The sequence below is a fragment of the Rhipicephalus sanguineus genome, chromosome 8 (genome assembly GCF_013339695.2).
Source record: "Rhipicephalus sanguineus isolate Rsan-2018 chromosome 8, BIME_Rsan_1.4, whole genome shotgun sequence".
NCBI lineage: Eukaryota > Metazoa > Arthropoda > Arachnida > Ixodida > Ixodidae > Rhipicephalus > Rhipicephalus sanguineus.
In genome coordinates, this window is record NC_051183.1 from 52926053 (window position 1) to 52951048 (window position 24996).

A 24996-nucleotide genomic window follows, 5' to 3' on the forward strand; every position below is an offset into this window, starting at 1 on the left:
GTATCTTATCTGTATTTTGCACATATTTCAAGTTTATTTTCTATGCATCCTTTCTTTTCACGAACTTGCACAATTTATTTTGCTTTGAGCTCTCCTTGAGCGTGGGCGCATTACACGCCTGATACCAAAATTAAGGCCACAATATATGATGGGTGGTCAGAAAAAACGCGGCATAGGTCCGCCAGATTAAGTAAGCGACAAAGTAAGCGGCACTGAGCATATGGCATAGCGTCATGTCCACGTTTTCGAAGGATCAAAGCACAATATTGTAAGTTAGGAATACCTCGCCCAATTGAGCACACTCCCAATTGGCGACAGGCGTGCTGCCTGCTAATATAGGGTGACATAAAACTTCGGCAAAACGCGGCCTGTAGTACAAACGTTTTCAACTGTACCCCAATATGTACATCAAAGCTCCGGCCACAGATTGATGTTTCAGACAGGCAAGATTGAAAGTGCGCTCGTGGTTTATAAAGAACGCACAAAGTAAAAAGCGTGAATTTTTACGGATAGTATAGTTCACATAATTGGGAAAGAGAATTCATTCGTATGAAGGCATCTTTTTTTAAAGGCATTCTAAAGCATGCCGCAGAAAACTGCTGAATCACTTTAGCCAACAGCACCAATATACTTAATCCCTCAAGGGCATTTGAACAAAAAAGATATAGCTCCAAAATTGTAATTTTTTATGAAGCGATATGCTTCAGTAACGTGTTCAAAAGTGAAAAATATTTGCGCGAATATTTTAGGGCAGGTAATATTGCTCTATTGGTCATTCCTCACTCCGTCATGTAATACTCCATACCTAGGGCATTTAAGGTTTATCCTGGTATAAATTCCTACAGCTCAAAAAAGTAATGGTTGCATTTGAATTGCCGTGCACTACATACACTTTTCCTTGAATGTTCACTTGAAACTTCATGAGGCTATCATTCGTGTTGTAGCACGAGAAGCCAATCAGAATGCCGAACGGGTGTGACCATGTTTGATTATAACGAGTGGGAAACAGAAGGCACACATTTCGCCATCTTGTGCGCAAACTCTCATTGAATAAAACCACCAATGACGGAAACCGTGCCGGTATCTATGTTTTAATAGGAAAGCCACATTTGACGAGCTAGCTATGTCAAAATCATCCTAGTACATTGCGTAAGATCCATGACGACCATAGGTCATCATAAACAATAAAGTGGCGACTGGTCATGACGAGCTTAGGTCGTCATAAGCCCTTAAAAAGGCCATGACACAGTCATCCAACAATTTGCAGTTTTCAACGCCAAAAGAAGTAGGAGGTGTTTTGTGCCTATACATATATGAAAAACGCACTGTGCGAGAGTTTTTCAGTGTGAAATAAGCCATAGAAGTCGCCGCCCACCACTGGCGACCGTGATTTTGCCATTGCCTGTGTCACGTCCCGAGCTTCATGCAGGGGAGCCGTCGCCTTTTCCAAATTTTCAGCCGCTGCAAATTGTTTGCATTCAATGCCAAGCAGAAAAAAAGCTGAACTCGATTTGACGCATAGCTGGCCACAGTACAAAATCATTCGCCGGAATGCAGACGCTCGCACAAAAAGTAGATTGTACCGTCACAGTTCGCGAGTGCACCAGTGTTGGCAAACACGCAGGTCGCTGTCATATTTATAAAAATATTCAATGATATATTAAGTGCTCGACGAAATACGCAAAAATTTTGTCAGATTGTTTGTGAACAAACAAGGATTAGCACACATAAAACAGACTATGGTAAAAAATTGGGTGTCATATCCCCTTAAAAGCGCGAACTCAGGGTGTCTTAGATGTCTACAGCAGAATCATTGAACATTGAAGGCGGAGCCCAAGAAGCAAGTTCATGCGCTTAGCCCATCATGAGAAGCTAATGATGTATTGAATGTATTTAGGTAAGGGTATAAGCCACTAGATAGTCACACGTTGAGGGACTGCTGGGATGCTGAGCATGCGACAATCGCACCATCCGTCGATGCAGTGTTGACACCGCTTATATAAGTTGTTTTGTCTTAGCACTGCTCTATCCTACAATCAATAAATTAGAAACGCTGCATCTGACTCAAGGTGAATGTTTAATCAGTATTGCTTGTTCTGAATGAAAGAGAGGACATAAGTAGAAGTTTCATGGATTGCATAATTACAAAAGCTGTGAAGCTTGCACTTTGAAGGCTTTATTGCTTTGTAACACTAATAATGATAAATTTTTGCAATGTACGATGGTGGCTTCAGGAGACCATCAGAGAATAACACAATAAAACACATTCTTCTATGCAATATATGAACCCTTTGAGGCTGGTCCTGACCGCATTAAACCTCCGAAGGACGATATGTGATATCGCAACTGCGATTCCAAATTTCGTACATCGGCATACCCTTTGTCAAATATTTAAAGGAAAAGTAGCAACAGGGTGGTACGTAGTTAACAAGTTGCGAAGTCACCCATAGTTCGTAGCCTGCAACATGAAGATCGTTCAGGTTAGCTCTGTAGTCTAAATAAAGTTTCAAATCACAAGGCTGTTATGCCGTGTTACAAGGATTAGTCAAAGGCATGTTTTGTAGTGCACAAATTATAAAGCACCCGTCAAACAACGTGCACTTCACACGATTTACTATCGTTTCTCTGTGTCGACGAAATGGGCGAAATGTGTTTCATGATTGGTTTATATTGACAGAAGCTCCTTTGTGCATCGCGACGCAGTAAGGCAGCACTTAATTGTAGCAGCGATAGGAAAACATATAAGAAATATATAGGTAAAAATTAAACGAAATCACTTCGTAATGAGGACAATTATTTCATGAAAAAGATAAACAGATTACCCCATTAACGAATCTCCATGACATTGCTTGTAAAAACGTTGACTTAATCCTATGTATTATTCTACAGACAATAGATATCCTTTCAATACGCTACCTCCAAGTCGCCATCACAATTTTAAAAAAACCTGACACGATTATTATCAGCAGCTGGCTTAAGAATGCGACTCAAAAATCGCGACGCTCCTCTATAAGTAAATTTGTTGAATTAGATGCACATGTTTGGTGCAATATTTTTTTACTCTGTGAAATATTTTCATGCCTTAATACGTTTGTAGCACCAAGGATTCAATTGAGCGCGCTAAACTGTTAGTATCTTTATTGTGCGAAAAAGTAACACGCTGTTTTGTAGCGCTACATTTCATAGAAGAGTGTACATTTAGACTGAATCGCGTATCGTAAAAAGGCACGAGTTAATTCACTTCCACAGGCTGTTTATTTCACTTGCACCGTCAGATTTTGTTTTCAATATGAAACGAGAATATTAAAACCTCGGTCTGTATAAAAATGTTCTGGGGTGCTATGCAGGGTGGCCCGAGTTTGGCGAAACTCGGGATCTTCCCGAGCTCTGGCGACACCCCCTTTTGAACTAGCTAATAGTACGAGAAGGTGAAATCCATCGCTCAGCGTGCGCTCCGTTCCATTGGTTACGATGGAACGCGGCGTCCCATCAATGGTGGTCGAGAAGGTTGGGTGGTATCGGTAAACCAGAGGCACCTTCTTTCATTTGTTTGTCGTTCCACTGAGTTCAGAAGTGCACCCATACAAGAAAAGGGGCAGAAAGCTCTACTAACTATATTTTTTATGTGTGCCCGGGCCGTTTGAATTCATTTTCAAGCGTTTAATGTGTGCACTAAGTATCCTTTAGAATAATCAGCACCGTGGCCTCTGAGATTAGTTCCGACCGAGCGCCTTACAACACCGCGGCTAGCATAGAGTTTCATATAATACCCTAGAGAGGAAACTGGCGCTGCGATCGTTCAACCACCATGGAAATGATGGGAAGTACAGGCTTCGGACTGGATAGCGTTAGCTAGCGCACTGTCTACGGATCTTTTTCTACAGTTTCAGTTTCGTTCTTCGCGAATTGTGGGTAGTGTGGCGCGTTGGAAAGTACTCAGGCAGTGCCTTTGTTGCTCAAAGAGGCTGAAGACAGCTAGGTTTCTTCGTTAGCTGCCCCGTTGCAGCTTTACAGGTTGTATTCGACAGTTTTATCAGAGCGTCGTGCACTCACCGCTGCGCAGTGCTGGGCAGTATCGAAGATACATGTATCTTAGATACTATCTTAGATACACTTTGGGTATCTTGTATCTGTATCGCGATACGTCTCGAAAGACGAGTATCTGTATCTGTATTTCCGATACATTCGATAATGTATCGTGTATTTTAAGATACAAGATACTTCTATCGCAACACAGCCGTACGAAACAATAATCGCTGGTCAAACTCCGCTTCTCAAGCTGGTAATTGTGCCACTAAGCGATCTGAATAAGTCTAAGGGCAGTGACATTATTTTTACGCCAGAGTCGTCCAGTGAGGGTAGATCAGGAAGACAAGCACGCGGACGTCTACGCCCAGCCCACGTACCTTTTGTTTTCTCGATTCCTTTTCTTTTTAGTTGCTCCAATGCCGCTACACTTGCTCATAGCCACTGTCCTGCGCCGCGTACTCCACTGCGTGCGGCGTCTATCGCGCAAATTCTGATGTTGTTACAGTGTCGTTATTGCAGATTCTTTTGCGTCTTGATCCGTAACGAAATGTGATGCGTGCAAGAATGGGGTTTCTTTGCGTCGCGTGGATTTTACATATTAGCGATTTAAAAGATCTCGAGGATATAAGTTTGACTTGCATGCAATGAATTAACTTATATGCAAATAAGATTCTAACAACTTTAGCACCACAGGTACTGATGCTAGATCTAATAGAGCAAGCGTTTACCTAACAGAAAATATCTTGGCGTACGGTATTTTTCACTTCCATCTGCATTTATTCAAAGAATTTATGACATCGTAATTTGATTATTAGCACAAGGCAAAAGTGCTTTCTTAGCTGTAATTTTGCGTCACATACATTACCTAGGTCTCTGCACTGTTTTTCCGATCTGGTCACTGCAGTATGTCTTTTGTAACGCGCTTCCAAAAAAGATTGCTGCTTTATTCTTCTGAGTGTCTGCTTTATTTCTACTACTGTTTACACATTTACACGTTGCCAAGGCGATTTGAAAACAAATATATTATGTGGGCGTGCCTTGATTATACAGTACAAAATATTCTACTTACCGCTTAAGAAAATAGCGAAATTGAGTTTGCATTATAAAAATGGAAGAGCCAACTTAAAGATGTTAGGAAGGGGATTCGAGAAACGTTGTTTTACTGAATGCTCAGTTTTACTCATGAGCGTCCCAACGAGCCGTTTCAGGCAATTTTCAATAGGCACTGAATTTCACATTGTCTCAACCAAGCCATTAGCCGCCCCGCTCCCCCGGCTAAGGGCATGGTTTGGGGGGGGGGGAGGGATTGGCCCGGGCCACTCCCCCCCCGAAATTTTGGTGAAGTAGGTGGTTATACCAAAAATAAATAATGAAAATAGGTGTTTTTCTCAAATAGTCAAGGTTTTCAGCAAGTGCCCCCCTCCCCTGAAAAAATTTTTGGCTACGGGCCTGGTCTCAACAGGTAAGTTGACGATACTTCGTGATCATAGCTATTAAGGGCGCCGTATGTATCGTGTTTCTGTACTCATTCAATGTGAATGTTTGATAAACAACCACCTCTCTATTTTACTTATATTTGTTTTCCGGCTTTAGGCCTTCTTAAATATTTTTCTTATTACTAATCGCTACGTAAAGGGAGCTATAAGCGGCAATAGCGCGAATAGCGGCGGTGTCCTGCGATGCTTCGTGCAGCTACGCAATACGTCTGAGACATTTCTGTGTTGCACATGTTCTCTCGTTCAAGGAAAATTGCTAAAAAATTGCACGTTAGTGAGTATATCAACAAAGAATCCCTTACGCCAGCAGCTAAGTAGAACATGGAAATTCATTGCAGGTTTACGTCACCTACATATACAACAGGGGTCTCAAACTCAGCTTATAGCCGGAGGGCCGCAGTCGCGAAATTAGCTCCAAAGGCCCGGGGACAGTGAAGATGGTGGGGTCGGAGAGAGTTTGAACAAAATGACGTTGCCATTTGAAAGGAGGCCTTTGACATATCTCATATATAGGTCATTTCTGAAGGCGTTTTTGAGTCCGGATTCCAGAAACAACGATACGGATGTACATAACGAGTGAAATCTGGACGCGGATTGAAATATAGAGTTTTTGTTCCACGGTTATGTTTCAGCACATGGTGACCACGTGTTCCTCACGAAAGAAATGCTTGAGACCAGTCATGTCTGTGTAGCTCACTAACATACTTATTTAGAAAACAAAAAATTGGGGGACCCTTAAGCTTCGCCTTTAAGAGTTGAACGCAATAGCGAAATCCGGCCCCTAGTGCGCACTTCAACCACTAAGTGCATACTTATTAATGTGTATTGTTGCACACACACACGCGCGCGCGCGAATCGAAAGCAAGAGTCGCATGGCCTCCAAGATACACGCCGCGCGCTCGCCATCTCGGAGGCCATGAAGAACCTCACAATGCCTCACAGATGGCAGCACATTACCTAGCGTTTGCTGTTTGCTTGTTGATATGTTTTCCGCTAGATGGACATAGTTGTCCATATTTAGAGCTGTTTGAAAGTTCGTGTGTGTTTTTAGCGGCGATGGTTGCACTATCCCGGCCTTTTTCGACATAGTTTGATGGCCTCCCAAATGCGCCTACAAATCGCCGAATGGGCTCGTTTTCGTCGCGACATCTGTCCAACAAAATGCGTTAAGGAGACTCCTTCCACTACATGGCATCTATGCAGTGTTTTTTTTCCGAAGGAGCTGCAAGTAACGTCGTGGCTTTGTGGTAGGACATCTGCTTGCCACGCGAACGGCCCGGGTTCGATCCTCAACTGGACAAAAATTTTTATTCTTTATTTTATTTGTTTCTTTCTCGATTTTTCGCTCACGGTCGATTTTTCGCTCACAACCAACGGTGCCGACGCCGACGACGGAATTTCTGCGACACGAGCTCTCTAACGCTATCGCGTTAAAACAAATGGAACGGAGACGGTCATGTGTGCCGGCCGGGCCGCTAGCCAACGGTCGCAAGCCCCGTATACACCATGCGTTCCCCCCCCCCCCCCCCCCCCCCCCAGGAAGAAAAAAAGTCGCTATTAGCGTTGTTGCTGCTGTACACCTGTCCGGATATACGGCATTGTGCAAACTGTCTTTTACGGACAAGGTAAAAGTCCACACCGGTATTTGTGCCGTCGTGCGAAGGCTTCTTATTGACGTTATTGTGATTACATGGCAACCTGCTAGCTGGTCGGCAAGCTGAGCAGCGACTCCCATCAATTACAAAAATGACAAGCACGAACCGCCGTCAGCGAAGTGTATAAAGAGTTGTCCTGTGAACAAACTAAAACAAGCCCCAATAAGTTTTTTTGGAAGGAAACTAATGTACTTTGAGCAAGAAGGGCAAAACTTTTGAGATACAGACATTTCATGCAAGTGAAACTAAATAGATCACAGTTCAGAAATTTTCAAGGAGACATCTTTGTGTATAGGCGTTTGCTACTACATTGTATGGATCTATAATAACAAATTTGAGAATGTATCGAAGTATCTTAAGATACAATTGCCAAGTATCGTATCGGATACAATTAGTGCGGCAGTATTTTGTATCTGTATTTCCAATACTTTTTGCCTGAGTATCTTGTATCGTATCGCGATACAATTTCAAAGTATCTTTGCCCAGCCCTGCCGCTGCGCATAGATGTAGCGTCCCATGCCAGTGCAGGAAATTGCATAGAGTTCACGTTCTGTGATAAGCGCTACTTGTCAAAACTCTTTCAAATCGACTGCAAAACGACGGCAAAGCTAAGTAGGCGCACCGTCATGCTCCTCTGGCTTGACTTCACAACAAAACGAGAGATGCGTTGGAGGCAGACCACTTGGACAGACGCACCTGGCATCGCAGCAGACGATACGTTAAGTGTTTCTCGCTCAATACAGTACTGTTATTTCCAAAAATAGATAATGCGTACTTTCGAGTGAAAAACAAGCGTGTTTATTTTCAAGTGTTGTAAAAAATAATTCATTATTTGGTAATACCAAATCTGGAACACAATTACAGAGCAATGCATACCCTGGTGGTTGAATTTGTCCAGGTTTCACTTCCATCTCACGGTCAGGCAAACTTTTTGCAATAAGCTTTACGTACACAAGAATGACGGAAGCTTTAACTGGAAATAATTTCTTATCACTTTGTTTTACACTCGGCAAACAAGCGTCGCGAATCTCAAGAACGAAAGCCATCCGAAGCAAATCCAAATCCTGTACTTCCCATCATTCCCATGGTGGTTGAAGCGTCGCTAAGGGAGTCCGAGTAGACACTAGCGCTAGATTCCACTCTAGTTATTATTGTAAGAAACTCTATGGCGGCTAGAGCTAATCGCCGAGGCCACGTGTATAATCACCATGGTCGGCCTGTGCATTCTAGCGCGTTGCTCGGCCGGCGCGTGCCCTCTTCGTCCTCCTATTAATCGTCTGCTCGCTCCCCGAGCAGGTGCGCCTGGCTAATTAGCTAAATGGCTGGGCGGTATACCTAGCTATGTCAGGACATGCTACGACGAAGCTGACTAGGCCAAATCATGCTAAGGCCGAGCTAACTAAGCCACGTCTTACTAAGACCACGCTAATGAAGTCGTGTAAAGCTAAGAACAAGGTAATTAGGATCATGCCAATTAACACGACGCTAGTTAGGAGCGTGTAATTAAAGTCAAGATAATCAAGCCCTTAGTCACCAAGATCATGTTAATTAGAATTATGCTTAATACCTCTGTACTATTCAGAACCTTGCAAATTAAACCTGAGTAAATATTGCCGTGGTAATTAAGGCATTATCAATTAATGTTAATTAACATGAACGCTAATTGGGAGCGTGCTAGTTAGGATTGTGCTCATTAGAATTATGCTAATTACCTCTGTACTATTCAGGACTTCGCGGATTAAACCTGAGTAATAATGGCACGGTAATTAAAACATTAACAATCATTGCTAATTAACACGACGCTAATTAGGAGCGTGTAATTAAAACCAGGATAATCAAGACCTTACTCACCGAGGTAGTGTTATTAGGATCGTGCTAATTAGTATTATGCTAATTACCTCTGTGCTATTCAGGACATCGCGAATTAAACCTGGGTAATTAATGCCGTGGTAATTAAAAATGAACAATTAGGAGAGGGCTATTCAATATCATGTTAGTTAAGACCTTCCTAATGAACAGCACGAATACTGAGACCGAACTGACACGGTCATTGCTCCGAAGCAGACCAAGCATACTGAGTAGACGAGCCACGTAAAAAGCTGGAAGAAGCTAGGTGATCACAAGCTCCTCCGATGGCCCCAGCCTTGCACAAGTAGTGCAAGCTCACCAAATTTTATATGCAAAGAAGCTGCTGAGTAGCGTCCACCGCAGAAACACTTGACAAGCACACCGGCACTATGACAGTTACGAGTTGAACTGGGGCCTTTTCAGAATCAACGAGTTTGTGCCCGAGTTCGCGGGTCAATCAATTTGATTGACAGACGCCCGCGGCGAAGAGCGGGTCCGCCCACCGCGTTTCCTCTTGCCGAGGAACAGTGCTCACTACGCAACGCCAGCGAGCGGCACGATTCATCTATGAGCTTAATCGCACAGACTATGCACACACGCACGAAAAACTAAAGGTTGTATCATCACGTGGCTACGATGTCTCGCACTCAATTTCACCGCACTCACGACGTACCACTCACAGCTATGAATCAGGCGCCCCTGGTGGGATTTGCCGCGACAAATGTTACTATTTAGTTTTTTGTGGAGACATTGTTTCTACCGATTCGCTACTACAGAAAAATCTTCAGACGTGTAATGTAGGCATAGCAGTAACCTGCCAATTTATTTATCTGTAATATTCCAGAGAAGCGAAACGAGCTGCACCAGAGTGCTGCGTGTGCGCCCTTGTTGCCTTCGAGAGTGGAAATTTTCATGATACAGGTGGAATGAAAGAATTTTCCGAAAGAGGACAAACGCCCACGAACACGCCCGTGGGAGGCGCGATGATCAGTTGGCAAGAAGATAGCGCGACAATCGCGCTGGCGTCGCTGCACTGTCAAAATGTTGACTGAGTGGCGGCGCTGACGCATTCGCACGCGGTGTTCCTTTGAAAAGCGCCGCAAATGTCGCACATACGTTTGTGACGCCATTCTGTTTCTTGTAGCCGTTTTTATCAACGCTGCTATCGCATGCTCCGCACTGTCTTCCTGTCATGACCGTCGTAATGCAAGCTCGGAGCAAACTCGTGTGCCCGAGAAGCTCGGGCCATCCTGCATAGCACCCCTGGTACATCTTTGGGTGAGCGCAATTATGCATGCTAAAATATACATATTGAAAGGCTGTATTTCCTAGTTCCACTCTCAATAAAAGAAAGTTCACCCACCTCCACTACTCTTCCCGTTTGAGTCAACTTTGGGAGCATAGAATATATTGCAACCATCTTCAGCAGAGAATACAAGGGCGGCTTCAAAACTTTCGTTCGTTTTACCTGTGAACATAAAAAAGTGTAGTGCATTGGTAACATAAAAAAACCTTACACCTCATCAGGATTTATTTTGTATAATTTTTGTACATCATAGATAGTTTAACAATTTTTCATTCTTGAGCCATTTTTCAAGTTCTTGATACTTTGAAAGTTGGTAATGTGCAATATGTCCGCCGTTTCTTTGAGAAATCTACTTCATTTGCTGTTTGAAATACTCTTGCCTGTATTCTCGCAAAAAAGGCTAAATTGATTTCTGGTATGCTCATCTTACTTCCCTTGCTTTTCGTGTGATTGTTGTAGCAAGGATTTATTAGCAGAAATTATCGGAATTAAAGGGGCCATGACATGGTCGCCCGAAGATTTGTGGTTTTCAGAGAAAATTAGAAGTAGAGAGTGTATTATGCCTATACAAATGTCAAAAGTGGGCCGTAAAAAATATTTCAGTGCAAAACAAGCCCTAGAAGTCGCCGGCTGTAAACTCTGCCCGCCGCCGGTGACCGCCATTTTTTCATGGCGCGTGTGATATCATGTGCAGCACGGAACGGAGCCGTCGTCTTCTACCAAAGTTTGAGCCGCTGCAAATCCTTTGATTTCAGTGCCAAGCTGAAGAAAGCTAAAATATCTCGATATCACGTGCAGCTGACCACGGAACAATATCGTTCGCCGCAGTGCAGACGCTTGCACAGCTAGCTGCTTGTTACGTCACGGCTCGCGAGTGCACCAATGTTGCCTGACTCTCAGGCCGCTCGCACGTTTATAAAAATATTCGATTATAAATTAAGTGCTTGACCAAATGCGCTAAAATTTCGCCAGCGTATTTGTGAATGCACAAGGATTAATCCACATAACACAGATTATGGTCGAAAATTTGGTGTCATGGCCCCTTTAAAAAATGAAGCACTCTAACAGTAACAGCACATCATCCGTTTGTTGGATGCCTTGCGGGTCGGCACAGTTAATTTTACGAGTATGTTCTTTTTCGCGTGATCGTCCTTAATTTTATTTAATGCATAGTATTTCCACTTGCATTTATGTGGGGACATCCTGCTAAGGCACACAGCTTCACCGCGTGCTCATTATACCACAATATCCGGCTTTGAGCTCTGCGGTTGCCAATAAATGAAAATGATGCTTATTCTAATCACTATAGTTTGTTCCCTTTTTTATACGCTAAAAATGCACAATAATGAATTTTTGTTTCATCTCGCAAACAGCTAGCTGCAATAGCCCCCAACAGTGGATCTGCACTTTAAACCGAAAATGGAATCGGATGTTTCACATGATCCGACGCATATCAAGTAAATATGGCGGAGCATGGCAGCACGCATGCCAAACACTTGCAAAAGCAGTCGCAGTCGGGAGGATTCTGTACGGGGCACCAGTGTACGATTTCTCCAATCGAAATCTCACCGACATTAAAAAGCTACACAGGGCAACCCTTCGAACGATCACTGGACTGCCAAAGCACGCGAGGAACGAGGACCTGCTCAAGTTAGCTCCTATACCACCAATACGGGACATCATAAGCGAGGCACAATTCCGAATGCGATGTCGATTGGAAAACACACCACAGGGTAAACAAGTCATGGCATGGGATAACCAAGCCGCACGATGCCAGTGGCTGAGGAACTACTCACAATGCCGCCATGGGGAAGTGCCGCTAGGCACTCGGAGGAAACAACGTCCTATCGCCAGACGTGATGTGAAAGCCAGAAAACTACTTGAGAAGAAACTGGAACAGAGCAGACCTCCGAACACCATTGACATCTACACTGACGCCACAATCAGCGATGAAAGAGCCAGCATGGCCTGGGTTTGCACATCTGCACCACAACACAATGGCTTTCACTGTTGTCAGCTTCCCGGGGGCGCAACTCTCCACGCAGAGTTATTGGCAATATGGGGGGCCGTCAATACTATTCCCCTCGATTTGGGAGGCATCAATAGTAAAAAAATTCACTATCGCATCCTCACAGATTCGTACGAAGCGGTAACTGAACTAACGGCGCCAACGACTGAAGATGTTGTAGCCAACGACACCAGAAGAAAGCTAAAAAGAATTCAAGACATCGGGACAAATGTTGAAATTCTCTGGATACCGGGGCACACTGGCACGGACGGGGGAAACGCCGCCACTCATGCGGTCGCCGCTCAAGCGGCTGGGCTTGATCATATATACAATTCCCCACATCCCAGTTCCTCGCCACACCCGGAAGACCAAAATCCCTATATTAAGATCTTGGCAGAAGGCTCTCCTACCAAAGCACTGATGCATTACATTCGCACTAAAATGAAAGCAGACAGCAAAAAACCGACTGTTAGAAGCTACACCAACGCGCATACTAAATGACAAGGGCGGGTTTACTCGTGAACAAGAAATTTTTTAAACAAAGTTATGGCCAACTCTGCATACACACCACACATACTAGACAAATGGCAGCAAGCGACCCGACTTTCGAGTGAAAATATTTCTACACGATGCACACACTGTCAGACGCTGTGCCGGGCAGATTTAGAACATCTCATTTGGACATGCGCAGGTTTATCAAAAGGCAGACGTCACATTGAACACCTGCTGCACGCCGACATGACAGCTCTACGTAACTTAATAAAGACTGGCCATGAAGCCCAAAAAGCTCTCGCAACATACGGCAGTCAAAGTGGCCTGTTTCGAGTGGTGTAGGAGAGGTCGACTGACTTGTGCGAGGACGTGACGTGAAGATGCTCATCACCCTTGAATCCCCTTGCCCCTTTCCCACCTTATCCCCAACAGCAACCAAGAGTCGTCCTTTTATTTCAATAAAGGTCACATTCATTCATTCATTTCACCTTCCGCATGTCCTACAGATGGCACTGTATTTTCACCAGTCACTTAAACAAGATTTGAACTAATAAACCACAAAATGTGGGCACGCCTTTTAGGTTGTATGCAGCATATATGCATGTATATTATATTACAACTTTGCTACAAGTATTCTTGCTCTTAACGGAAGTTGACAGCTGAAGTGGCATCACATTCAGTACCTGTTCTTATACGCGCAATATTATCTTTCAGTAGACCGGTGCAAATGTAAAGATGAAATCGAGGTTGAGAACAAAATATAAAATTGCATCCCTATCGTAATTTATTTTTCACTCCCGAGTGCATGTAAATATTTCATATTAAAGACGCTGATTCCATTAATCACATGGAATCGTCAAGTTTATGGTATTGTCGTGATGGTCAGAAAGTAAACAGGGAAAGTGTTGGCGAATGACTTGCACTTGTTTGGCATAATTTTCCAGCAAAATGAATACCTTTAAGCTCAAGGGCACCTGTGAGCATGGCCGTTTATCGAAGCCTCATCTGCAGGTGTCAGATCTATAGCCGTGCATAACTGTAGATTCTTGGGCTCTTACAGGCATCAAGTAAGTTATAAGCATCGGGTAACTTTAGTACAATTAGTATTATGCGTGAAATATATATATAGATATAATGAGACGTAACATTCTCCTGATGCATGCAGACGCGCCATGCGCCGAGCAATAACTGCGTCATATCACTTAATAGATGAAAAGTGCTCACTGGGAAAGGAGAAGCAAGTACTCATCTCAATGTACCTGCTCGATGAGCCCGGTTCTAAGTGAGATTTAATTCTTAAATTTTTTTGTCAGCAGATATCAACAGAAAGCTAAAATGAACCTCCTGATTCAATAATAACTTCTTTGTGTGTGCTTTCGTTCTCTCCGTAAATGAGCGAATTTTTTTTTTCGGAATGGTGAATGGGGTGTTTCATGGAAGAACAGTTAGGTGCGGCCAGTGAGCACCAGGGATGTGATGTCAGTGAATAATGAACAAGGAAATGCGAGGTAAATATGTCTAAAGCGTTCGTTATAAAGTGCACAAAACGTATATGTAGCGGAAATGTGCCAATTACAAGTGAGATGCGCAGTGATTGTAGGTAAACTGAGATAAAGCAGCATACATCAGGGGTAAAACATTTTTAGGAGCCCTGCTGCGTCAATATAGATCTTGTGTGAAATATACTAAAGTGACGCGCTTAAAAAAACAGTTCAAGAAGCAAGCATACTGAAATGCTCGCTTCTTCAGTCCTAAAGAAAAGGTTCAAGGAGCAAGCATTTCGGCCTGCAATATTAGAAAATCCTTCAGCAGCAAGAAGTCGAAGCGGTAAAATATGGCGTACAAGTGTTCTCCGCATTAATTAGGGTTCCATCTTTGGCAGTGATTAGAGTCCAAGAAACCCCCCTTCGCCACTGGACACGTGATGTAGTTTTGTACCACGCACTACTGATGTTGCCTATAGAATCTCCTTGGCTTGCCGCCACGTATACGTAGGTCACTGTCCTAATGAACGCCTAAGAGAACACGCATTGAAACATTTTTTGTTTAGACTTAGGCAACCAGTGCGGCTTCAGCTTCATGAATGATGCGATAGGGTCTACACGCGGCAAATATGCTTTTTGTGGCGCAATGAGAAAAAGGACAGTTTTTTTTAAATGCGAAGCAGCTCTTTGACTAGCCTGTGTAACGCTGTCCCTCCGTGCGTCCATACGAACGCGCCGCAACGCGCTCCCCTCGCCGCAGGTGTTGGAGCGGTGCCAAGTAGGTCACGCCGCAGCTGCGCGTCACGCTCCCCTCGCAGTGTGCGCTGACGTCACTCTCTCTCTCGCCTGCCACGCGCTCGCCGCATGCAGCGCCCGCAGCTGCCGCCTCGTCCGTTCTCCCGCAACACCTGCCACTACCGCCGCTCGCTCCGCTACCGCGACTGCCGCTCGCTACACCACCGACTCGTCGGTTCACGCGCAAAAATTAACACCATCTTCCCAAAGGGAACCCTAATGGGATGCGAAGCAGCAGCATTGCGCACGGGTGGCGTCACGGGTTGAACGGCGCTAACGCGGGTGCTGCGGTGAGCGCTGGAAGATTCGTTTGAAGCGATGGCTGGCGTAGGTCTTGTCGTTTGTTCAGAGTGGACACGGGCGCTGGACCGGAGCTGGCGCGTTAGCGCCGTTCAACCCTTGACGCCACCATTGCGCAACGCTGCTGTTTCGCATCCCATCAGGGTTCCCTTTGGGAAGATGGTGTAAATTTTATTTGCAGATAGCCGTCGCCATGTGTGAATCCTCACTAATTTCGAGTGTACCATGTGCATTCTACTTGTTTCTTTTCTATGTCCTTACTTTTTCTTTGTTTGCTTTTTATCCGACGTAACGCTCGTGCTTCATCCAATTTAGCCGTAATTGTCGCGTAGGGGGTGTTCGTTTTTCACGCATGCTCCAATATCTATTCCACTGAACTAACACTTTGTTTTCTTCTTTTTTTCAACGTCAAATGTAAGATGGAGCTTGCGTGCTGTAGTTCTGCGCCAGCAATTATCTCATTTGTTTCGCTATCTCAATCTTTTAGCCAGTACAAACTAGCTCGGGCATCTCGCTACCGTTGATATATACAGCAAGTATACTTTTTTAGATAGCGTTGTGCGAAGATATTCAGCAGACTAAAAGATAATGCACAGATGCATCCTATGTGTAGATAACTGAAGAAGTATTATGAAGTGCAGAGATTAATCATTTGATTCAAGAGTGACATTGGAGATTTTATGGGACTTGTGAAATCAGTAAATGGAATTTATTCCTGTTTTCCTGTTGTGTTTTCTAGTTCATCTTTTGTTATGTTTCCCTGTTCCTGTTATTGTTTTTTCTGTTATGATTCGCCACTGACTGTTGAGTATTGGGCTCTGCAGCGAAGGCATTGGCTCAGACTTTTGAACAAAGTCTTTCGAAAAGAATGGACCAAGTGGTACATATGGCACACCAGTAGGCTACCATGATGCGTCAGCGAAATATTACGAGCACGAGCACCTTTCCTGAAGTCAAATGAAGCAATTTCTGGCGTTTATTAGGAAGTGTGGTTTGTGACGTCCACAAGCAACAGCACAGATTCTATGAGCCACCGTGCCATGATGGCAGTGATGTCGTTCAAGAGCCATGAGCGCGTATTAAAAAGCATCGGATGATCACTTCCAGAAAACGGGCCAAAAGTTGACATGCAATAGGTCTGCCAGAAACCATATCACTAACTATTGAATGAGAATTACTTTCATTCTGCACGATTAATGTTGGAAAATGTACAAATGAGTGTAAATAGTGCACATCAAGTGACATGATGTAAGTGGCTATGGTGTCACAGACACAAGAAGGAGGCATATCCACTGACCGCAGATTTGATTCCACGTGGAGGCTCACTATCGGACTTATCGTGAAAGCACTGGGTTCGAAAGGGATGCTAGGTGTTGGCCGCAATCGAACACCTTGAGAGAACAAGGTGTAGCGGAGTTATGCACTGCGGCCCTATAGTGAAATCGTGTGCGAATGTGGCTTTTGCAGAGATTTATGTGGCAATTATTTTCACTACACCATGTCGAATGTGACAGAAGCTTTCATATGGGTGTCTCCAATTTTTGCAATAATGCTCAAATAGTGGTCAATATCTTGTGTTTCTGCTAGCCCTGGTCAGCCAAGTAGAACATATGCTTTTTCTTTCATTCAGAAAAGTCTGATACTTTATAAAACGCAACTCATCGAAGCGCCCATGAACTTGTTCGGAGGAAACAAAATAAACAGAAAATAAAGAGCAACTCTCAGCGGAAGAAAGTATAGTGTACTAGAGCCTAAACTGCATGACAGCAATATTACTACATATGAAGGTGGTGCCATATCTTGAGTTTCCAATGAGTAAATGGCAACAGAAACGTACTTACCTTGCGTCTCGTACTTCACGCCATTTTCTATAGTGTAATTGTACATCATAATTGCAGTCAACGTTTCTAATGAAGTCTGGCTGAAAATATATAGTAGTACATATGAAATGCCGCTTCCCAAGGAAGAAGGTAGGGAATCTCCAAAGTATCTAAATTCATGTAAGTTGTGACATCTTGTAACACAACACGCACGTTCTAGAAACTGGTCAGCCTGGAAAGCGTGCGATATAATAGCAGGTTTTCTGCTACTCCTTCAGAAGGGACATTTCTGCTGGAAGAATGCAGGTGATGGCAAGCGGTTCGAAGGATTCTTCAATGATATTTTGTTTTTGGTTAAGAGCTTTGAAGAAAGCGCAAACGTTTGTCTCCATGTGGACAAGTGCGCAAAGATGGGGGCACAAAAACTGGGAAAAGGGGTCGTACATATATTGAGCTCCATGGTGTGAGGCAAACGATGCGCCATTTTGAAAGTTCTGGTTTCTGATAAAGATCCAATGCGTGAGCTGATACGAGCAATTGCAGGACAGGGTCAACTCTAGACCATTGGAAGAGACAGCAGTTCTTCCAGCAGTGTACATTCAATAGGTTGCTGCTGATCATGATAAATGGTCCAGTTTTCTGAACGCATAACCTGCAGAAAAATCGAAAAACAAAAAGCTGCCAAGGTTAAACGCGGTTAAACCGGGTTTATCGAGCGACAGCTTGTGAGCCTCGCCGCTCGATGGCCCCGCCTCTTCCCCTTATTCTTCCATGTCTCCTTCTGGTGAAGCGGCAGCCGGAGAGGCTCATGGCCGGCGTAGCAACGACACAGGATGAGCGTGGAACAAAGCACGTGATCAACGCGCTCACACGGTGGAGAAACGTGGGTGCGAACTCAGCCCAGCGCCATCTCGCGTTCTTGGTTTAGGCCGTGAAGCCTACACGCTTCGAAGCTAGAAGACGCAAGGCTTCGAGGCTAGAAGCCGCGACGAGGGTGCCGAGGCATAGGGGAAACCCGCGCCGTGTACGGGCGCTGAAGTGCAGGGCATTGCCACTGAGTGTGGAGAAAGAACTCGTACCACGACCACCACGCTGCACATCTCTCCGCTATCTCCTTCACGCCACCTTGAAATCCCGTTGCTTTAAACGCAGGTTGCACTCACTCTGTACGTGTTTTCGCGGATTTCGTACATCACGAGGCGTTTTAAGAAAATCCGCGTGACTAAAGACTCCATTCGTAACACTGGTGTGTCGAAAGGGCAGCGTCTAATCAGCATTGTACACACTAAGAAAAAAAGAGTCAAGAGGGGGTAACGGCACCGTGACTCTCTTCCAGTATTCATTTGGCCCATTTTGGAAGGTAGAAGCGGAAAAAGAGATTTAGCGTTTCTGAAGGAGTCACTAGACTCGCGAAGCGCGTTTCGATTGGCTTCCGTGATGAAGGCGCCGCCGTATACGCCGTACGTATAGCGCGTTTGCCGTTCGGCGCCATGGTAGCGCCATGGCTGGCCGACGGAGCCGGGCTGGCGCGACGCCTCCTCTCTCCGTCTTCTTGGTCTTTTGGAATGTGTTGCGTTGTTTGCGTTGGCTGCGCGGGTTGCTTGAGTTGCCTGTCTTGTAGTTTTGTGTTCGAGCGAACATACACTTCGGTGGCGGTGACGCCAGGCTCCGTGCTCGAAGTGACGTTTGGAGGGCGGAATATGCATGCAGCTGCGGATACCGACAACGTGCGCCTGTTAACGGTGAGAGCACTGCTTTAGTAGGTACTAATTTTACAGCTTTAGCTGGGGGTCTGCAGCAGCTCTACGGAAGCAGGCTGCCAACTATTTCCAACAGCCTGCAATAGCATGCCCAACTAAAACTGTCAGTTAACGAGTTGACCCCGTTATGCGCGTTCCTGTACAAGCTCCTTTAAAAGGAGCGATGCAAACAATTATCAAGGGTTATTGTTTGCTGATCGCACATAGTGTGTGCACTACTAAGGTGGAACATGTCGTTTTGAGATGCGTTTTTGTTTGCTTCGCAATATTTCCATCGACATTGAGTGTGCAGCAGCCTTCCGCGCGTGGGAACGTAAAAAAAAGTCTGTGCACAGAACACTTAGAAGCGCTATCTATGATCATTTTTGTCGGCTTAAAGACGGTAGTTTAAGAGTCAGATATAGTACGATGTTTCCAGCGTGTACGCCGTAGTCACTTAAGTTGGACACGCCTCGTCGGTAAGGTGAAAAGCTCGAGACGTTCGATAGCGTGCGTTCTTGCGGCCGCAGCCGTGCCCTCTTTTTTCCACGTTTTTGTTTCCTGTTCTCGTGGTTTGCTTACATTTGCGATGATGTTAAACGTTATAACAAAGTCGAGTGAGTGTACGTGAGTATGGGAGCTAGGTGCGGTAATTCCAGCATATGCCATGTCTGATCTCGACGTATACGGCGTCCGCGCGCGCTGGGTGTCGTTCGGGCGCTCGTACTCGCATGTGTTTATCTGATTACTTAAAAGGCGATCAGTAACCGTGGACGACGAGCCCCTAACTGCCGATGGATGCGCTTGAGTGTTGAAATATGCCGGCGCAAATAGGATCTGATTCTGAATGGAAATATTGAAGAGATTTCGCAGGAAAGAAGTGCTTTCATTCGTGCATAGCCAGTGCCCATTGCGAAACGATGTTCCCGCCTTCTTCTACGTGAAAACTTGTTTTCGTGCGAAATTATTCAAAACGAAACACACGCGTCAGATGCGTGTACAGTAACGGTGTGTTTAACAAAGGGTGGTTTTAAATACAAATAATGAGTGTGTGTCTGCTGGTTATTCCCAGAATCCCGGACCGCTTCTCCTGCCTCTTCAGTTTAGTTTACAGTCACACTCGGGGTCACGAAGGTGTCGCTATGGTCTGGCGCCTCACCATTCGTGATGGAAAAATCAACAGCGGCGCTCGCCCTGTCAACGAGGCAGTCGGTCCTACATTTCCTTTGGTTGGAAACACGAAGTAGGAAAGGAGGTGTGGCACACACACACAAGGGAGCCTAAAACCAATTTAGTTTTGTAATGATAATGTGATCCTTGGATAAGAGTCATTCCACTCTTTCTAGAGGGTCAGGGTACCCTACTAGAACGCGCCGACTCTGACCCACCAAGAGAGTCACCTTGACTCTTTAAAGAGAGTCGTGTACGTGGGAAGTCAGAACTTTGCGAAGAGGGTCACGTATACTCTTTTTTTTAGAGTGTTGGATTTGCGGAGAAGATAATAGCAGACGACATTATCCTAGTCTAACCAAATATCTCTGGCGCTTCCGAGAACAGGGAAGACACAGGAGAGAAGACAGGATAGGGCGCCAGACTCACTACATTTGCCTCAAGAGACAGGATTGTGATGTTTTCATCAAAATATATCAGCTACAAATCCGTGTTGCCTCTGTTCGCTACCACGCCATTCGATGGGCTCTGCGTAAATACACAAAATATATCACCGCACAACACAAATATGAAATATGTCCACACGCCTCTCGCTAGTACGTCCTCTATGATCTAGAACATTGGCAGCAGCGTAAATGCAAGGTAGTGCGGGGTCAACGCACACATATCAAGTAGTCATATATTATATACGAAATCAAGGACGAAATCAGTAACTTTCTATAAACAGGATCACCTATGTCATTTATCTACAAACATTTAGAAGGTAACTTTTTGAAAACTACATCTTCCTGATGGCCTCCTTTTACGGCAGTGCATTGTTGCAAACCCTTCTTGAAGTCGCACACGCGCCTCTGTAGACCCTCTTGAGTGGCTGCAACTTCGTCATCAATGGCTAATAATAATCATATCTGGGGTTTAACGTCCCAAAACCACGATATGATTATGAGGGACGCCGTAGCGAAGGGCTACGGAAATTTCGACCACCTGGGGTTATTTAACGCGCACCTAAACCTAGGTACACGGGCCTCAAACATTTGCGCCTCCATCGAAAATGCAGCCGCCGCGACCGGGATTCGATCCCGTGACCTTCGGGTCAGCAGTCGAGTGCCATAACCACTAGACCACCGTGGCGGGGCTCGTCATCAATGGCTTGCGTTTGTCGTCAGCGGCTTCGTCATCAATTTGAAATATGGAAGTTGGCTCCGCGCCGCAATGTATATTTGCACCCACTGTAGAAGTTGCACGCACTGTAGAAATTTCTGCTTCGATTCCGGCACCACAAAGACGGGGACGTGTATCACCGAGATATTCGATTTATCAGTGCAGGATTGAAGCAGGAACGTACTCTGGTTAAGTCATATGCTTGATGCAGATGCTCATTTTTTCTGCATGCATTAACGCCGACGCCGCACTGCTAGCGCATGCAACAAAATTTGTTTACCTTGTTCAGCGCACTTCAGTAAGCCATGCCTGTGGTCTGCTCTTTTGGTGTCAACTATTAGCAATCAGGAGAGTCTTACGGGTGAAATCAACTACTTCGTGTTTTCAATGCTGTTATGACAGTTAACAACGCAGCAGTATAACGATTCCTCCGTCGGAGCGGAGGTGTCGTACCCGGTGGCTTAACTTCGCTTTCTCCGGTAGGGGAATGGCAAGCGCTGGCGTCGGCGGAGAAATTTGAGCGGGTCTCCCCTATTGCACTACAAGACAGCACAGAGACGCTGCTCGACCCCGGTAGCGCTGCAGGCGCGAACGCGCGTTGACGTTAAATGCAGCTAGCGCCTCTGGCGGTGACGACATGAAAGACTTACCATGAGCCGCTGTTTCTTTTCGCTAACATGCTGAACTAGTGTTTCGCTGTAGTCCTTCAACCTTGGCTGAGCTTGAAGATAAAATTGTTCCATGCAGGCGTTCTCTGCTTTTGTACCGGGAGGAGTAGAGGTATTCCTCTCATATGTGGATATATTGTGAGACAGATTAGAGGCTGACAGTGCGTGTGTTCTATAGCTGCGCCGAACGATTCTAGAAACAGTTACGCATTGTGCAGACCAGGTGGTACAATAAAGGCACAGGTAAGGATCGATTTCAAGTATTGCCCCTAAATGCATCTATATTTTGGCTCTCTGTACCCATTTAACCGAAACCTGTTGATTGCTTCTTATGGTAACTTGCCCTTTTCATTTATCACGCCATCTAATCTTTACAATGCCGTTATCCATAGCTTCTTGGTGTTTTGTCTTTCATTCCTGTACTACAGGTGGAATTCAGCTCATTTTAGCGTACAAGAAAATCGAAGGTGTGCTTAGTATGCGCGAGAGTTTCTGCTTTTGCCCGAAGTTTCAACGGAAACCTTACTTCGGTTGCATGTCCGTGACGCGTATTCGCACCGCCCGTAATACTTCGCAATCCGAACAACCAACGTATTTTTTCTCATACATAAATTTTCATTGCTTTAGCATACACTCTAAGTCCATTTATTTAAAGAGTTCGCCCTCCTACATCCTTCCGGATTTGTTCGTTATACCAGTCAATGTGTGGAAAGGAGGATGTACTAACTTAAGTATTGAAGGTTCAGTATTGGAGCTCCTACAAGAAAAAACTTCCTTTTAGGGTAATTCGGCATTTATGGATGCCTGTCAAGTGAGATTCCTTAAGCCATTCAGCGCCAGCAAAATTCATTCCCTCTACTGTGCTCACTGTGAAGTTCAAAATTCCTAAATCGGTCATTAAAATGTTGTGCTTTCCTTTTTTTTTCCTTACCCTGATTGTGTCAAGCTCCACACATTGTAGGATTTCGTTCACAACCCATTTTCTTCAACGCGCCGCCTCGGCTCATGACATGTCTACCTGCGCAGCTACAAGAAGAGTGTGGGACACGACACTGTGCCACTCCCGTAGCCATTTGCGTCCTGCTCCCTGGCTGAAGGCGGGAAGCCCTGTTTCCTTCCTTACTCTCTTCTGAAGAGACTCCTCTCGAGACCACAAGGAATGCGCTACGGTTTCTTGGGGGCCTTGTTGTCTTTTGGCTTGGGGAGCGATGACGAACACAGCTCAATCGAGTCGGGGGCCATCCAGACGCCGTCAACCCCTGTACAACCCTGGCCTTTTGAGTGCTACTTGAGCCGGAGTGCAAATCCACGAGAGGTGAGTACGAGTAGTAACGCTCTCTCTCGTGTGCTTTATATTTTGTTGCGTTTTCACGTTCTCGCGCGGAAATTCTCCGCCGCTTCGTTTTGCCCTGAATTATATTGCTGCGTATGCTGGCAGTTTGACTGAATAAAACTGTGTCAGCCAAAGAACCACTGGTCTGAAACCCGCCGTGGTCGCGACTCAACGCGAACCACGGGTTAGGGGTCCAGCTCTAACTGATAGGGCTGCTGCGTCGTGCTGGTAGCCAGTGACGGACGCTCCGCTAGAACGTAGTCACGCCCTAAGACGGGACGGTTTCGCTCGCATGGATCTCTTTGTTAAATAGTAACCCCTATACCACCTTCCCAATGTGTTGCCTTCTGATGAAATGTTCTTTAAGTTATTTCCAGCAATGTTCTCATGGAAGCTTTATCACATTCTCTATCTGAGTAATGCAAGTTTGTAGTGTACAAATAATTATTGTTTAGAGAAAGGTTTTACATCAACAAAACTTCAAATAACTTTTGTCTTTCGGAGTCCCAAGTGCAATTTTTTTTAATGTAAGCACAACGGCTTGTGTGGCCATTACAGTGAGATAAATCTTTTCTATTGTGATACATACAAGATGTACTGTCATATACCATCGCAAATACTACTTTCTTACATCTTTCACAATTATTCGAGGCAGGGAGGATCAAAGTATAGTGACGGTACTGCCACGCAATGTATCTGCACAGTTCCAAAAAGGAAAATAGAACACGTACTTACAATGTACTTCTCGACGCATTCTTAAAATTTATTGTAGCATTGAGGCTTTTCTGGCCTTCTGACACGTTGTTTCCTTTAATGAACACACAACTGAAGTTTTGACCCCATAAGTCGTGATCCTTGTATGTCGTGTTTATTAGAAAGTATGTTGAATTTAGGTATCGCTTTATGCTCTAAAAGAAAATTTACACATTTTTTTCGTTATTGAAAGAAACTTATTCCGCATTGTGCATAGCTTTTCGCTCTATATTAAGGGCGCTTCGTAACATTCTTACAATAAATCACCATCACAGACGTAGTGTAAACATTCCTTATTGTGGTTGCAAAAGTAATTATAAGGACAAGAAAACAGCAGCGCTTCATTTGGAGTCGTATTCTCTGGCTAGAAAGACATGGAAAAATTCATATTAGGGATATCCTTCATCTTATGACATAGACCTATGCATAGATCTGTGCTAAGTTCTAAAATCAAAAATATCATAAGGAGGCCAATCCAGAAATCTAATACGTGTAAGCCTCAACCTATATAAGCAGACATAGTTAAAGTTCCCCGGGGAAAGAGGTATGTAACTCAAAACTACTGCCACTACGACGCACAATTCCCAAATATAACCTGTCTGGTTCTCTAGGGTCTAGGCGTAACGTTGAGAAGCTCCTAAGTACGAGGAAATCATAGAAATCATCTTACAAGGCAGAAGGCACTGACCTCCCTTGTGCTTTGTATTCGGAGTGGAAATCGCTCTAATAATTGCCTTCGCACGCATTTATTATTTAGTATATAGTGGAGCTTTTTTATATATAAACGGTTTTTTGTGCAATTTTAAAATGTATACGTGAGCCACACGTATTTTCCAGATGCATGCGGTTTAAAAAAAATAGCGGCCAACATTTTGCTACAGATGTAATATTACCATTCCGCTCACCTTCTTGACGCCAAACTTTGCGAGCAGCTTAGAG

The 24996-nt window shown here is 44.7% G+C and overlaps 1 long non-coding RNA gene across 1 annotated transcript; it reads right to left on the reverse strand.

Moving 5' to 3' along the window:
* Positions 1-2178: 2178 nt before the first annotated feature.
* Positions 2179-24154, reverse strand: LOC119402736 (uncharacterized). The gene is made up of 4 exons (XR_005185906.1): positions 24040-24154; positions 17255-17334; positions 10392-10496; positions 2179-2458 (listed from the first exon to the last, which is right to left on the reverse strand). It is a non-coding gene; the product is annotated as an uncharacterized LOC119402736 (long non-coding RNA).
* Positions 24155-24996: the final 842 nt, after the last annotated feature.